Source organism: Tamandua tetradactyla, chromosome 17 (genome assembly GCF_023851605.1).
Source record: "Tamandua tetradactyla isolate mTamTet1 chromosome 17, mTamTet1.pri, whole genome shotgun sequence".
Lineage (NCBI taxonomy): Eukaryota > Metazoa > Chordata > Mammalia > Pilosa > Myrmecophagidae > Tamandua > Tamandua tetradactyla.
In genome coordinates, this window is record NC_135343.1 from 20,124,435 (window position 1) to 20,138,707 (window position 14,273).

Below are 14,273 nucleotides of genomic sequence, written 5' to 3' on the forward strand. Positions count from 1 at the left end.
TTTCATTGACTGCTCATATTTCCATCTACCCAATATATTTTAGCCTTTGTTTCCCCTACTTTTTTTTATACCCGTTATTACTCCCTTTCATTGATCACTAACACTTTAATCTACTAAATTTATTTTAACATTTGTTCCCTATTATTTATTTATTTTTAATAAGTATGTTTTACTCATCTGCTCATACCATAGATAATACTATATGGCCCTACTGATATGAGCTAATATTAATGAATGAACTTGGAGAGGCTGGAGGGAAGTGCCTGAAACTGCAGAGCTGTGTTCCAGTAGCCATGTTTCTTAAAGATGATTGTATAATGATATAGCTTTCTCAATGTGACTGTGACTGTGTGATTGTGAAAACCTTGTGTCTGATGCTCCTTCTTGGAACATTTGCATCTATTCAGAAAAAGAAATAAAAAGAAATGATCATGGTGATGAATATATAACTATGTGATGATATTGTGAGTTATTGATTATATACCAAGAATGGAATGATCATATGGTAAGAATGTTTGCATTTGCTTATTTTTATGTTTAAAAAAATTAAAAAAAAATTCTGCTATTATAAATAACACCTAAGTAATGAATTTTTGAAAGTATCCACTATTTCTTTAGTATAAATTCCTGTGAGTAGAATTACTGGATCAATTGGACTTTTCAAACTTTAGAAATAGCTTTGCCAAAATAGTCCCTGAGAAAAATTTACATTCTGCAGCAGGGAAAGAGGGATAAATTGGAGGCAAGGAAGTATAAGAGTTGTAAGTATAAAATGGAAAAAACATGAGACAGAGGGGCAGAAGGAAGAAGGTGGCTGAGCATGGTGACTAAGGGGCTGGAGTTATCAGAGATTTTCAGGCGGATCATATTTTCATGCTTCTGAACATTTGCTTATGCAGAAATGTCCATCCCAAACCCTGTGGTGTCTCCTTACTCTCACCCAGATTAGTGTTCCTCCTGTTTCCACAAAATTGTTTTCATACAGTTGGTATCTCTGCATTCATTGAAGGTGTAATTTTGTGTTACTGAGCTTTGATTTTTTTTTGATGGCTTATAGCAGTTGCCTACAGAGTGTGCAATAAATCTTAAGGCAAAAAAAAAAAAAAACCCAAAACATTTTAGTCAAGTTGTTTCCATTTAAAAATTGAAGAATAAATATTTTAAAACTGCCATACAAAAGAAACAAATGGTCCATAAAATATTCCTTTCCTTCTGAGGGTTTCACAAATGCATTATTATCATTAGCTAGTCTTTCACTATTAAACTTAAATGGTCAATTGAGACAAATAGTTCTGAGGCCATTCTATGGAGTGAGTACGGAGTAAGACTAGGTTGGCAGGTGTTAGGATAATATTCATTTTACCTTCTGAACTTTGGGGGTAGACTTGGTGACCTTGCCATTTCCAGCAGACTTCTTGTCCACTGCCTTGATGACACCTGTTTTAGTTTGCTAAAGCTGACGAAATGCAATATACCAGAAATGGGCTGGCTTTTACAATGGGGATTTATTAACTTACAAGCTTACAATTCTAAGTCCATTAAAATATCCAAATAAAGGCCTCAACGGACTATACCTGGACTCTAAGACCAGCTACAGGTGAGTTTGGGCTCCTCTATCAGATAGTAAGGCACATGGTGACATCTGCCGGCCCTTCTCTCCTGGATCGTTACTTACAGCTTCCGGCTTCAATGGCTTCCTCTCTGAGCTTCTGTCTATCTCTCTCTTTAGCTTATGGCTCTCTTAGCTTCTGTGGGGCTTTTCTCTAAACTTCTCTGGGGATTATTTCTGTCTGTTATCCATTTATAAAGGACTCCAGTAAGAGAATTAAGACTCACCTTGAATAAGGCAAGTCGCATAACTAAATAACCTAATCAAAAGGTCCCACCTATAATAGGTCTACACTCACAGAAGTGTATTAAAAGAGCATGATCTTTTCTGGAGTACATATAGCTTCAAACCAGCACAATAATCACAGCAACTGTCTCATATCATGAACTGCAAAATGGCCCAGAGGAAAATAGTCAGAAAAGCTCTCAATACACAGTGATATGCCAAGAAACATGTCAATGATGGAAACATCACAAGATTTCAAGAATTTGAGGCCATCTTGCAATTTCTTACCTAAACAGAAATCAATCTTCTCCTTCAGCTCAGAAAACTTGCAAGCAATGGTGAGCTGTGTGACAATGCTTCACAGGTGCACAATCAGCATTGATTTGCCTTGAATGGTTCAGAATAATCATCTGAGCAGAGAAGCCAGCTGCTTCCATTGGTGGGTCATTTTTGCAGTAACCAGCCACACAGCCACGACGAACATCTCTAACAGACATAGTCTTGATGTTGAAGTTCCACATTGTACCTCGGATAAGCTTCATTCAAAGCTTTATGGTGTAACCAGGGGGCAAAAAAAGCTTAATGGTGCATTTCAACAGACTTTACTTCAGTTGGAACATTGACCGGAGCAAAGTTGGCTACCATACCCAGTTGAGAACCCCAGTCTTCACTAGTCCACAGGGACAATACTGAGGGGCAAATGCAAGGGCGTGTCAGTTAGACAAGTAGGTGGCAGGATGCAATCCAGAGCTTCAAGCAGTGTGGTTCCACTGGCATTGGCATCCTTACAGGTGATTTTCCATCTCTTGAACCAAGGCATGTTAGCACTTAGTTCCAGCATGTCACATTCCAATCAGAAATTGGCACAAATGCTACTGTGTTGGGGTAGTAGCCAATTTTCTTAACGTAGGTGCTGACTTCCCTAACGATTTTTTCTTATCTCTTCTGGCTATAGGCTGGATGAGTGTAATCCATTTTAACACTGACAATTAGTTGTTTCACACCCACCGTGTAAGCCAGAAGGGCATGCTCACAGGTCTGCCCATTCTTGGAGATACCAGCTTCAAATTCACCTACACCAGCAGCAACAATCAGGATAGCACAGCCAGCCTGAAATGTGCCTGTAATCATGTTTTCAATAAACTCTCTATCTTGGGGTATCAATGATGGTCACATAATACTTGCTGGTCGCAAATTTCCACAGTGGGGAGGCAGGGCAAGATGGCAGCATGGTGAGGTGTGAAAATTAGTTCATTCTCCAGAGCAGCTAGTACATAGCCAGGAACTGTATGGAACAACTGCTGGGGGGACATTAGTGATAGGACATACAGCACATACCAGTCTGTAATGGGTGCAATGGATGAAATCCCACACAGAACTGTAAGTCTCCCAAGCCATGGGGGCTGGTGCCCCTCCCCCATGGGCAGAGCAGGCTGGTACCCCGATGGGAAAGGAAACAGACTTTATTAGTAGGGCTAATAAAGGCTTAGCTCAACCAAACTCCAATTGTGGAATTAATTAACAAATTCTGACTACTGACAACAGGCCCTGAGCACAGATAAACTTGGAGTAAGCACTAAAGAACCAGGACTTTTCACCCAGGCAGAGAGGGGGCAGGGCTGATGGAAAAAAATAAAATTAAAAATCAGAGGCTTTTTGAGTTGGACAGCACAAAATACTGGAAAAGGGCTGGACTCCAAAAAAAGGGGGCGCATAGAGCCTGGGACTCACAGAGACATGTGTCAACTCAAACTATTTATTGGCAAACCTGGGGAGCTAGGGTCCAACTCTGAAAAGTTGCCTTTTTTTTTTTCTTTTACTTCTTTTCATCTCATTAGATAGAACTGGAAGCACTTTCAGTCTCCAGCACTGCCCCAGGCAAAGGTGGAATTAAGGCATGTCTGAGAGACAAAGTACCTAGTGAGGTGAAAAGGGGTTAGCTCCCTGTAGGGTGTATCTTCTCCAAGAAAGTGGGGCAGGGCCCAGCTCAAGTGGAGGCCCTCCTTCAGGGAATTCAGGCCCCATGGGCTGGAAACAAAAAGCAATCAAAACCCTCAAACTATCTCAGCCTCTGTCTCAACTATATCACTGGTAGGGAGAGGCTGCTGGAATTAAAGGCACTGCATTACTTTACACCTATGTGGAGATGCAGGCTGACAAATGCCACATGCTGAGTAGGACAGGAAAAGCACAGAGTCTACAAGTTTCACAGAACAGTCTGACAACCTGGGTGGTCTTACCCTTATGGAAAACTGATGCAGGCTACTCTCACCTCCTGAGATTTGGGCCTGTCTGGTCTGGGAAAATCTGACTGGGGTCGATAATATCTGAGGAGATCTTCCTCAAGAAAAGAGTCCACATAAGCAGGGTGAGAAACAGAAAAACAAGAACTGAAAAATTCTGATCAGTTAAACAGAACCTGTGCTAGAAGTCTAGAATAAGTTGAACTGAACGTCAGAGAAGAGCTAGAGAACAAAGCTATCCAGCAATAAAACCCTAGGTAAAAGAGCAAAAATAACCTCCAGAATAAACTAATTAAGGAAATAAAATATCTAGACATAAATATATCTTCAAGAAAGATATCAATCCTGCTCAAACTCTTCAAGAAAAACTGAAGAGGAGTGACAGTTCTCATTCTGAGAAGCAAACAGCACCCTAATATCAAAAGCTGGACACAGACATTACAAGAAAAGAAAATTACAGACCAATCTCTCTAATGAATACAGACACAAAAATCTTCAACAAAATTCTTGCAAATCGAATCCAGCAGCACATTAAAAGAATTATACACCATGACCAAGTAGGATTCATCCCAGGTATGCAAGGATGGTTCAACATAAGAAAATCGACTAATGTAATATACCATATCAACAAATCAAAGAAGAAAAACCACGTGATCATCTCGATTGATGCAGAAAAGGCATTTGACAAAATTCAACATCCTTTCTTGTTGAAAACACTTCAAAGGATAGGAATAGAAGGGAACTTCTGCAATATGATAAAGGGAATATATGAAAAACACACAGCTAACATCATCTTCAATGGGGAAAGACTGAAAGCTTTCCCTCTAAGATCAGGAACAAGACAAGGACACCCACTGCTGCCATTGTCATTCAACATTGTGCTGGAACTTCTTGCCAGAGCAATTAGAAATGAAAAAGAAATAAAAGGTATCCAAATTGGAAAGGAAGAAGTAAAACTCTCAGTGTTCGCAGATGACATGATACTATAGTTCGAAAATCCCAAAAAATTGACAGCAAAGCTATTAGAACTAATAAATGAGTACAGCCAAGTGGCAGTGCACACGATCAACTCCCCAAAATCAGCAGCTTTTTTATACACTAATGATGTGCGATCTGAGAAGGAAATCAAGAAAAAATTCTTGCAACCAAAAGAATCAAATATTTAGGAATAAATTTAACTAAGGATACAAAAGACCTATACAGAGAAAACTACAGGAAATTACTAAAAGAAATCATGGAGGACCTAAGTAAATGGAATGGCATACCATGTTCATGGATTGGAAGACTAAACATAGTTAAGATGCCAGTTCTACCCAAATTGATTTATAAATTCAAAGCAATACCAATTAAAATCCCAATAACCTACTTTGCAGAAATAGAAAAATCAATAACTAAATTTATTTGGAAGGTGCCCTGAATAGCCAAAAATATCCTGAGAAGGAAAAACAAAGTGGGAGGTCTCACACTACCTGACTTGAAAGCATATTATGAAGCAACAGTGGTGAAAACAGCATGGTACTGGCATACAGCTTGATACATTGATCAATGGAATGGAATTGAGTGTTCAGAGATAGACCTTCTCATCTATGGACAACTGTTCTTTGATAAGGCCGTCAAAGCAACCTCTTCAATAAATGGTGTTTAGAGAACTGGATATCCATATGCAAAAGAATGAAGGAGGATATATATCTCACACCCTATATAAAAGTTGACTCAAAATGGGTCAAAGACCTAAACACTTGTGTTAAGACCATAAAATTTTTTGAAGAAAATACAGGGAAATATCATATCTTGTGATGGGAGGTGGTTTCCGAGACCTTACACCCAAAGCACAGTCAATGAAAACAGAAATACATAAATGGGATCTTCTCAAAATTCAACACTCTTGTGCATCAAACAAATTTGTCAAGAAAATAAAAAGGCAGCCCATGCAATGGGAGACAATATTTGGAAACCACACATCATATAAGGGTTTAGTATACAGAATATATAAAGAGATTCTACAATTTGATAGCAAAAAGATTAAAAAGCAATTATAAATGGGCAAAAGACATACACTTTTCAGAAGAGGAAACGTATACGGCTAAAAGACACATGAAAAAATGCTCAATTTCACTAGCCACTAATGAAATGCAAATCAAAACTACAGTAAGATATCATGTCACACCCACTAGAATGGCCATTTTCAAAAGAACAGAAAATGACAAATGCTGGAGAGCATGTGGAGAAAGAAGTAAACTTATCCTTTGCTGGTGGCAATGTAAAATGGTACAACTGCTCTGGAAGGCAGTTTGGCAATTCCTCAGGAAGGTAAGTACAGAATTGCTATATGATCCAGCAATTCCATTTCTAGGTATATATTCAGAGGAACTAAAGGCAAGGACACAAACCAACATTAGCTCACCAGTTTATCTAGCCGTATTATTTACAATTGCCAAGAGATGGAAACAGCCCAAATGTCCATCAATGGAAGACTGGCTCAACAAGCTGTGATATGTACATATAACGGAATACTATGGAGCTGTAAGACAGGATAATCATGGAGCATGTAACAATGTTGATGAACCTTCAGAACATTATGCTGAGTGAAATTAGCCAGAAACTAAAGGACGAATACTATATGGCCTCACTAATATGAACTAACATTAATAAGTAAATTTTGAGAGTTGAAGTTAAGAACACAGGTTATCAGGAAATAGCAACTGGGGAGAGATTGGGACTTTGGTGCTGAAGGAGCAAAGAATGTACAATAGGACTGATTGTAAAAAATTCAGAAATGGATAGCACAATACTATCTGATGGTAGCACAATAACATAAGTACACCAAATGAAGCTGAATGTGAGTATTGTTGAGGGAGAAGGGCTGGGGGCATGTACGAAACCAGAAGGAAAGTTAGACAATAAAGACTGAGACTTTATAACACAGGAATAGCTAGAGTGGACAATGATGGTTATTAAATGTACAAATAAAAAATGTTTTTGCATGAGGGAAAACAAATGAATGTCAACATTGCAAGATGTTGAAAATGGGATGGTATATGGGAAAAAGTACAGTCAATGCTAGCTAGGGTCTATAGCTAGCAGTAAAATTGTAATATACTTTCACTGAATGTAAGAAAGGCATTATGCCAAAAACTAAATGTCAACAAGCAGCGTTATGGGGGAAGGCTATGGATTATTTGCGAAGTAAAGGAAATGTCTTTATATAGATTATGGTGGCCAAGGCATGTCTATTTACTTAGGCTGGATCGTATGATGTGCAAATAAAACTGCTTAAAAATGAATAGAGAGAAACAAGTGCTAGAGAAAATGTGGAGAAAGACATGTACCTATTCACTGTTGGTAGAGAAGCTGAGAGGTGCAGCTCCTCTGCATGATGATTCTAAAGAGGATAGGGGTGGGGTTGCCATATGATCCTGCATCCCTGTTGCTAGACAAATGCCTGGAGGAACTAAGAGTCGGGACACAAATGGACATTTGCACACTGGTGTTTATGGCAGCAGTGTTCACAGCACACAATGGATGGAGGTGGCCTACAGGTATAATGACTGAGGGATGGAAGGGGTAACTGTGGTGTGTTCACACAAAGGACTACAGAGTAACTGCAAGACTGAATGAAGTTGTGAGGTGTGCAATATGTGAATGAACCTTAAGGACAGTGTGTTGAATGAAATGGCAGAAACAAAAAGATAAGCATTATCATGCCTGACTCATATGGACTAATCATACAAACTTGGAGCACTGAAGTTGAGAATATGGTTATCAGGTTGGAGCCTATTGTAAAGGGTCCTAGAGTGAGCTCTTACAGCAGTCACATCTATTTTGGAGTTGTAACAATTATTTCTAAATTCTGAGATACTGAGCTATTTGTGTATAATCTGGTCATTCCCTGAAACTTCTGCTATTTATGTGACACCTGAGACTCAGAGTTAGAGCTCTGAAGCTGTGAAAGTCAGCATTACTCCATACAGCAACTGTTCAAAAAGTTGAAAAAGTGATCAGATTTCAACTAGAGATATGAATGAAGCTGATTTTGATAAGACTTAAGGTAAATCAGAATACAAGGTAAAGGATGATATGGTCCATACTTTTAAAACTTCAACTTCTGTGTGAAACCAGAGGAAGAGATGTTCATTTGGTGCAAAATTTATATTTTGGGTAGTGCATTATCTAATTTAACTCGTGTGGTCCATTTATTTGAATATCATAATTATATGGAATCTTGATAAGGGTGTGAGATCTTGTTGGTTTGTACAAGTTACTGTGATGCCCCAATATATCCCAGTGTAATTTGGGCAGAAAATAAAAAAGTATTTGCAAAGTCCTCACAGGGAACTGGCAAAAACGGAGGAAATACTAAACTTTCCCATCTGGGGAATTCCTGATACTCTCGCAAGCAATAGGGACAACCAATTCAATGTGACTGTGTGATTGTGAAAACCTTGTGTCTGATGCTCCTTTTATCCAGGGTATGGACAGATGAGTAAAAATACAAGGATAATAAATAAATAAATAATAGGGGAGGAATAAAGAGTAAAAAAATTGGGTAGATTTAAATACTAGTGATCAGTAGGAGGGAGGAGTAAGGGCTATGGGATGTGCGAGTTTTTCTTTCTGCTTTTTTCTGGAGTGATGCAAATATTCAAAAATGATCATGGTGATGAATACACAACTATGTGATGGTATTGTGAGCCATTGGTTGTATACTATGTATGGAATGTATGTGTGTGAAGATTTCCAATAAAAATATTTTTAAAAATCCCCACAGGGGGATGTTAATGATGATCCTATGCTCACGTTCAGCTTTCAGTTCATCCAGGACCCAGGCATATTTGAAGGAGCCCCTTCCCATCTCAGCATCTTCATTCTCAATTTTTTTGATGGTTCTTTTGTCAACTCCACCACATCTGTAGATCAGATGGCCAGTAGTGGTGGACTTGCCTGAAACTATGAGTCCAGCGATGTTAATGTTGATATGAATCTTTTCCTTTCTCATTGTGTCTTAAGACTTAGTGATGGTTTTCACATCTGCGTTCTGGTACAAATCCATTGTGAAGATGTGAGAATGGCTTTTTTTCCCTTGGCATAATTTTCTGAACATTCATCTAGACTGCTGCAAGTATCGACAGAATATTTCTGAATAGTAGTCATAGTATGATGTGCTGGTTTTTGTCTATGGTGGACCCCAGAAATGCCATGTCCTTTAATCTTCATTCAGTACTGCTGGGTGGGAGCATATTGATCATTCCCATGCAGATGTGACCCACCCAATTGTGGGTGGTAACTTTTGATTAGATGATTTCTATGGAGGTGTGTCTCCACCCATTGAAGGTGGAGTTGCTTACTGGAATCCTTTAGAAGAGAAAACACTTTAGAGAGTCCCTTTTGGTAGAGCTATGAGAAAGCCAGTAGGTGCCGCCATATTCGCCATGTGCCTTCCAGCTGAGAGAGAAATGTTGAACATCATCGGCCCTCTTGAACCAAGGTATCTTTCCCCGGATGCCTTAAACTGGACACTTCTATAGACTTGTTTTAATTGGGACATTTTCACAGCCTTAGAATTGTAAACTAGCAACTTATTAAATTCCCTTTTTAAAAAGCCATTTTGTTTCTGGTATATTGCATTCTGACAGCTAGCAAACTAGAACATATAGTTATGTTACAGTTTACTTAACCATTTTTTTATTGAAGGACATTTATTATTTCCAAATTTTGGATATTATCAACAAAATACTATTAACATTCAGGTACAGGTTTTTGTTGAAAGAACTTTTCATTTCTTTGGGATAAATACTCAAGAGTTCAAATGCTCACTCATATGGTAGTTGCCTGTTTGTTTTCTTAAGAAGTTTCTTAACTAAAATCTAAACTGATTTTTAGAGTGACTGACACATTTTACATACCACCAGTTATGTGTGAGTGATTCACATCCTCACCAGCATTTGGTGTTGTCAGTAGCTAGTTTAACCATTTTGATAGGTCTGTAATGATGTCTCATTTTAACACCCTAATGGCTAATGAAATTACAAACTTTTTTACATGCTTTTTTACTATCTGTATAGTCTCCTCAGAAAAATCCGCCCATTTTATAATTGGACAGTTTGGGTTTTACTTTGAGTCTTGAGAGTTCTTTATATATCATTGAAATGAGTCTTTGGTATGATACATGGTTTGCAAATGTTTTTACCCATCTATTTTCATCCTCTTAACAGGATATTTCATAGAGAAAATGTTTTAATTTTGATGCAGTTCAATTTATCGACTTTTCCTTTTATGGGTTGTGCTTTTGATATCAAGTGTATGAATTCTTTGCCTAGCTCTAGATCGCAAAGATTTTCTCCTATGTTTTTTTTCCTACAGGTTTTATAGTTTTGTGGAAATGTAAGTCCATGGTTCATTCCTTTGGGGGATGGAGGGCAGTACTGTATGGTCTGGGAATTGAACCCGGGTCTCCTGCACGGGAGGTGAGCATTCTACCACCAAATCACCCATGTACCCCATGATCCATTTTTAATTTCCATAAGGTGTGAGACTTAATTCAAGATTCATTTTTTTTCCCTGTGTATGTTCAATTTCTCTAGCATCATTTGTTGAAAAGGCTATCTTTACTTCATTGAACTGCTTTGGCACCTTTGATAAAATCACTTGGGCCTATATCGGCCTATTTCTGGGTTCTCTATCTTCTTCCATTGATCTATGTGTTTATCTCTCTGAAAACATCACATAGCCTTGATTACTGTAGCTAAGTAATAAGGCTTGACACTGGGTAAGCTGATTCCTCTCACTTTATTTTTCCTTCTGAAAAATGTTTTAGATATTGTAAGTTCCTTTGCCTTTCCATAATATTTTAAAATAATTTTATCTATTTCTACAAAAAACTTGCTGGCATTTTGATAGGAATTTTTATACATCATTGAATTCTAATAGCTAATTTCTTTTTCTTTTTGCATGGGCAGGCACCAGGAATCGAACCCAGGTCTCTGGCACAGCAGGTAAGAATTTCTAACTGCTGATATTTTGTTAATGATTTTCATGTTTATATTTTTGGGAAATACTGGTCTTTAATTGCCTTTCTTTGTGTGTGTATGTGTGTGTGTGTGTTATCTTTGAGTAGTTTTGGTATCAGGGTAATACTAGCTTCATAAAATGAAATGGGAAGTGCTCCCTTCTCCCATATTTTCTGAAAAATATTGTGTAGAATTGGTGTAAGATTTAAAAAAAAATTTTTGGTAGAATTCTCCAGTGAAACCATTTTGACCTGGAAATTTCACTTTTTCAGTTTTAAAATTGAAAATTCATTGTCCTTAATAGTTATGGTCTATTGGGACTGAATTACACACCTCAGGAAAACATGTTGTCAATATTAATCCACTCCTGTGGGTATGAACCCATTGTGAATGAGACCTTTCGGAGATGTTAATTTCAGTTAAATTATGGCCAACTGAGTCACTTGAGGGTTTAATCCAGATTATTAAAGTACTTTATAAGAAGAATGAGATTCAGATTTAGAGAGAGAAAGCCTCAGGAAGAGCAAGAAGCTGGAAGTCAATGGAACCCAGAAGAGAAAGGAGAAGACACTATCATGTGCATTGTCATTTCATAGAAAATCCAAGGACCAAAGGGTTGCTGGTGGCCAGTTCAAGAACACTAGTTTTGGGAGAGAAAGCTTTACCTTGCTGATACCTAAGTTTTGGACTTATCCTGGCTTAAAACAGTGAGCCTATAAAATTCCATTGTTTAAGCCAACCCATTGTGTGTTATTTGTTCTAGCAGCCAGGAAACTAAGACATGGTGTATTCAAATGATCTACTTTTTAATTGAGTTTATATTGAGTAATTTTACTTTTTCAATGAACTCGTTCATGTCATCTAAGTTATCAAATTCATGTGTGTAAAGTCAGTCATAGTATTCCTTTAATATACTTTTGCTATCATTGTGTTTCAAACCTGAAATTGGTAATGTGTCTATTCTCTTTTTCTTTGTCATTCTTGTTAGAAGTTGTCCACTTTATTGATATTTTCAAAGAACTAACTCCTTGTTTCATTGACTTTTTTCTATTGATTCTGCTTTCCACTTCACTGATTTTATTGATTTCTGATCTTATCTTTATTATTTCCTTTCTTCTGTTAGCTTTGAATTTATTTCCTCTGCTTTCTTTAGTTCTTGATGTGTGAGTCTAGATTACATAATATTAATAAAGCCACTGTGCTGGTTTGAAACTGTTATGTACCCCAGAAAAGCCATGTGCTTTTAATTCTATTCCAATTTTGTGGGGGCAGATCTATTGTTTAGGGTGGAAACTTTTGATTAGGTTGTTTATATGGAGATGTGACACATCCAAATGTGAGTGTGACCTTTTAATTAAATTATTTTCATGGAGGGTGATCCTACCCATTCAACGTGGATTTTAATTAGTTTACTGGAGTCCTTTAAAAGGGGAAATATTTTGAAGAAATCTCAGAACCAGACATTTAGAGATGCTTGGAGTGCATAGATGCTTGGAATGCCAACACAGATGCTTGGATAGCTGGTACAGAGAGAAGATGCCTAGACATGGACATTTGGAGATGCAGAGTCCAATAGACCTCACCATATGCCTTCCCATGAGATGCAAAGCAAGTACTGGAAAGCCAGAACCTGGAGAAAGCCATGGGATGCTAAGAGAAGAAATTCAGAATTTTAGCCCAGAGCAGCTAAGGACTCACAGATGCTTAAAAAGGAAATCATTCACTCTGTAAGTAAGGACCAGCAGAAAGGAACCATATGCCTTCCCATGTGACAGACACAGGCCTTTATTTGGAGTCAAGGTATCTTTCTTTGGATGCTGTGCTGGTTTGAATCTGTGGTGTACCCCAGAAAAGCCATGTCCTTTAATCATGATTTAGTATTGGTGGGTTGGAGCTTTTTGATTGTCCATGAAGATATGACCCACCCAATTGTGGGTGGTAACTTTTGATTAGACGGTCTCCATGGAGATGTGTCTCTACCCATTCAAGGTGGGATTGCTTACTGGAGCCCTTTAAAAGGGAACCATTTTGGAAAAAGCTTTAGAGTCCATGCAGCCAGAGACTCTTGGAGATAAAGAAGAAAAATACCCCTGGGGGAGCTTCATGACACAAGAAGCCTGGAGAGAAAGCTAGCAGACGTTGCCATGTTTGTCACCTGCCTTCCCAGTTAAGAGAGAAACCCTGAACTTCATTGGCCTTCTTGAACCAAGGTATCTTTCCCTGGATGCCTTAGATTGGACATTTCTATAGTCTTATTTTAATTTGGACATTTTCATAGCCTTAGAACTGTAAACTTGTAACTTATTAAATTTTGCTTTTTAAAAACCATTCTGTTTCTGGCATATTGCATTCCAGCAGCTTTCAAACTAGAACAGATGCCTTAGTTTGGATATTTTTAAGGCCTTACAACTGTAAACCTGTAACTTAATAAATCCCTTTTATAAAAACGGATCCTTTTCTGGTATACTGCATTCCAGCAGCTTTAGCAAATTGAAACACCCACTGTATATTCATTATATAATATGAATATAGCCACTCCTGTTTTACTTTGATTATAATTTTCATTACATATTTTCTTTTATCCTTTTATATTCAACTTGACTGTCATATTTGAAGTGAGTTTCTTGTGGAGTTTGAAATAAATTTGAAAGGAGTTTCTTAAGGAATTCCATTGGGTTATGTTGTTTAATCCATTCTGCCAATTGCTGCCTTTTAATTGGTGCATTCAGCTCATTTATATTTAAAGCAACTATTGATATTTTAGGATTTAAATCTGCCATTTTATTTTTTATTTTCTCATTGTCATGCCTATTGTTCATTTCTCTGTTTCCATTTTCTTGCTTGTCAGTGTTGCTTGAATAGTTTTTAGAATATCACTTTGGGTTATCTATGGTCTTTGTTATTGTATCTCATGGTGTAGCTTTTAGAGTGCTTTCTCTATGTATTATATTATATATACATAATTTATCTTAATCTTTTGGTGTCGTCATTTTACCAGTATGAGTGAAGTGTAGAAACTTTACTCCCTTTAAGTTCCTTCACCCTCTCCTGTTGATAATATAATGTCTTAGATATTCTCTCTACAAATAGAGTCATATCACAGTGTTATAAATTTTGCTTCAGCCATAAAATATGATATCAAAATTCAAAGAGGAGAAAGAGGAGCTATTTTATTTTCTCATATTTTTG

The 14,273-nt window shown here is 37.5% G+C and overlaps 1 pseudogene; it reads left to right on the plus strand.

Moving 5' to 3' along the window:
• LOC143661106 (T-complex protein 1 subunit zeta-like) overlaps window positions 1-14,273 on the plus strand; it is a 32,475-nt pseudogene that overhangs the window by 2,076 nt on the left and 16,126 nt on the right.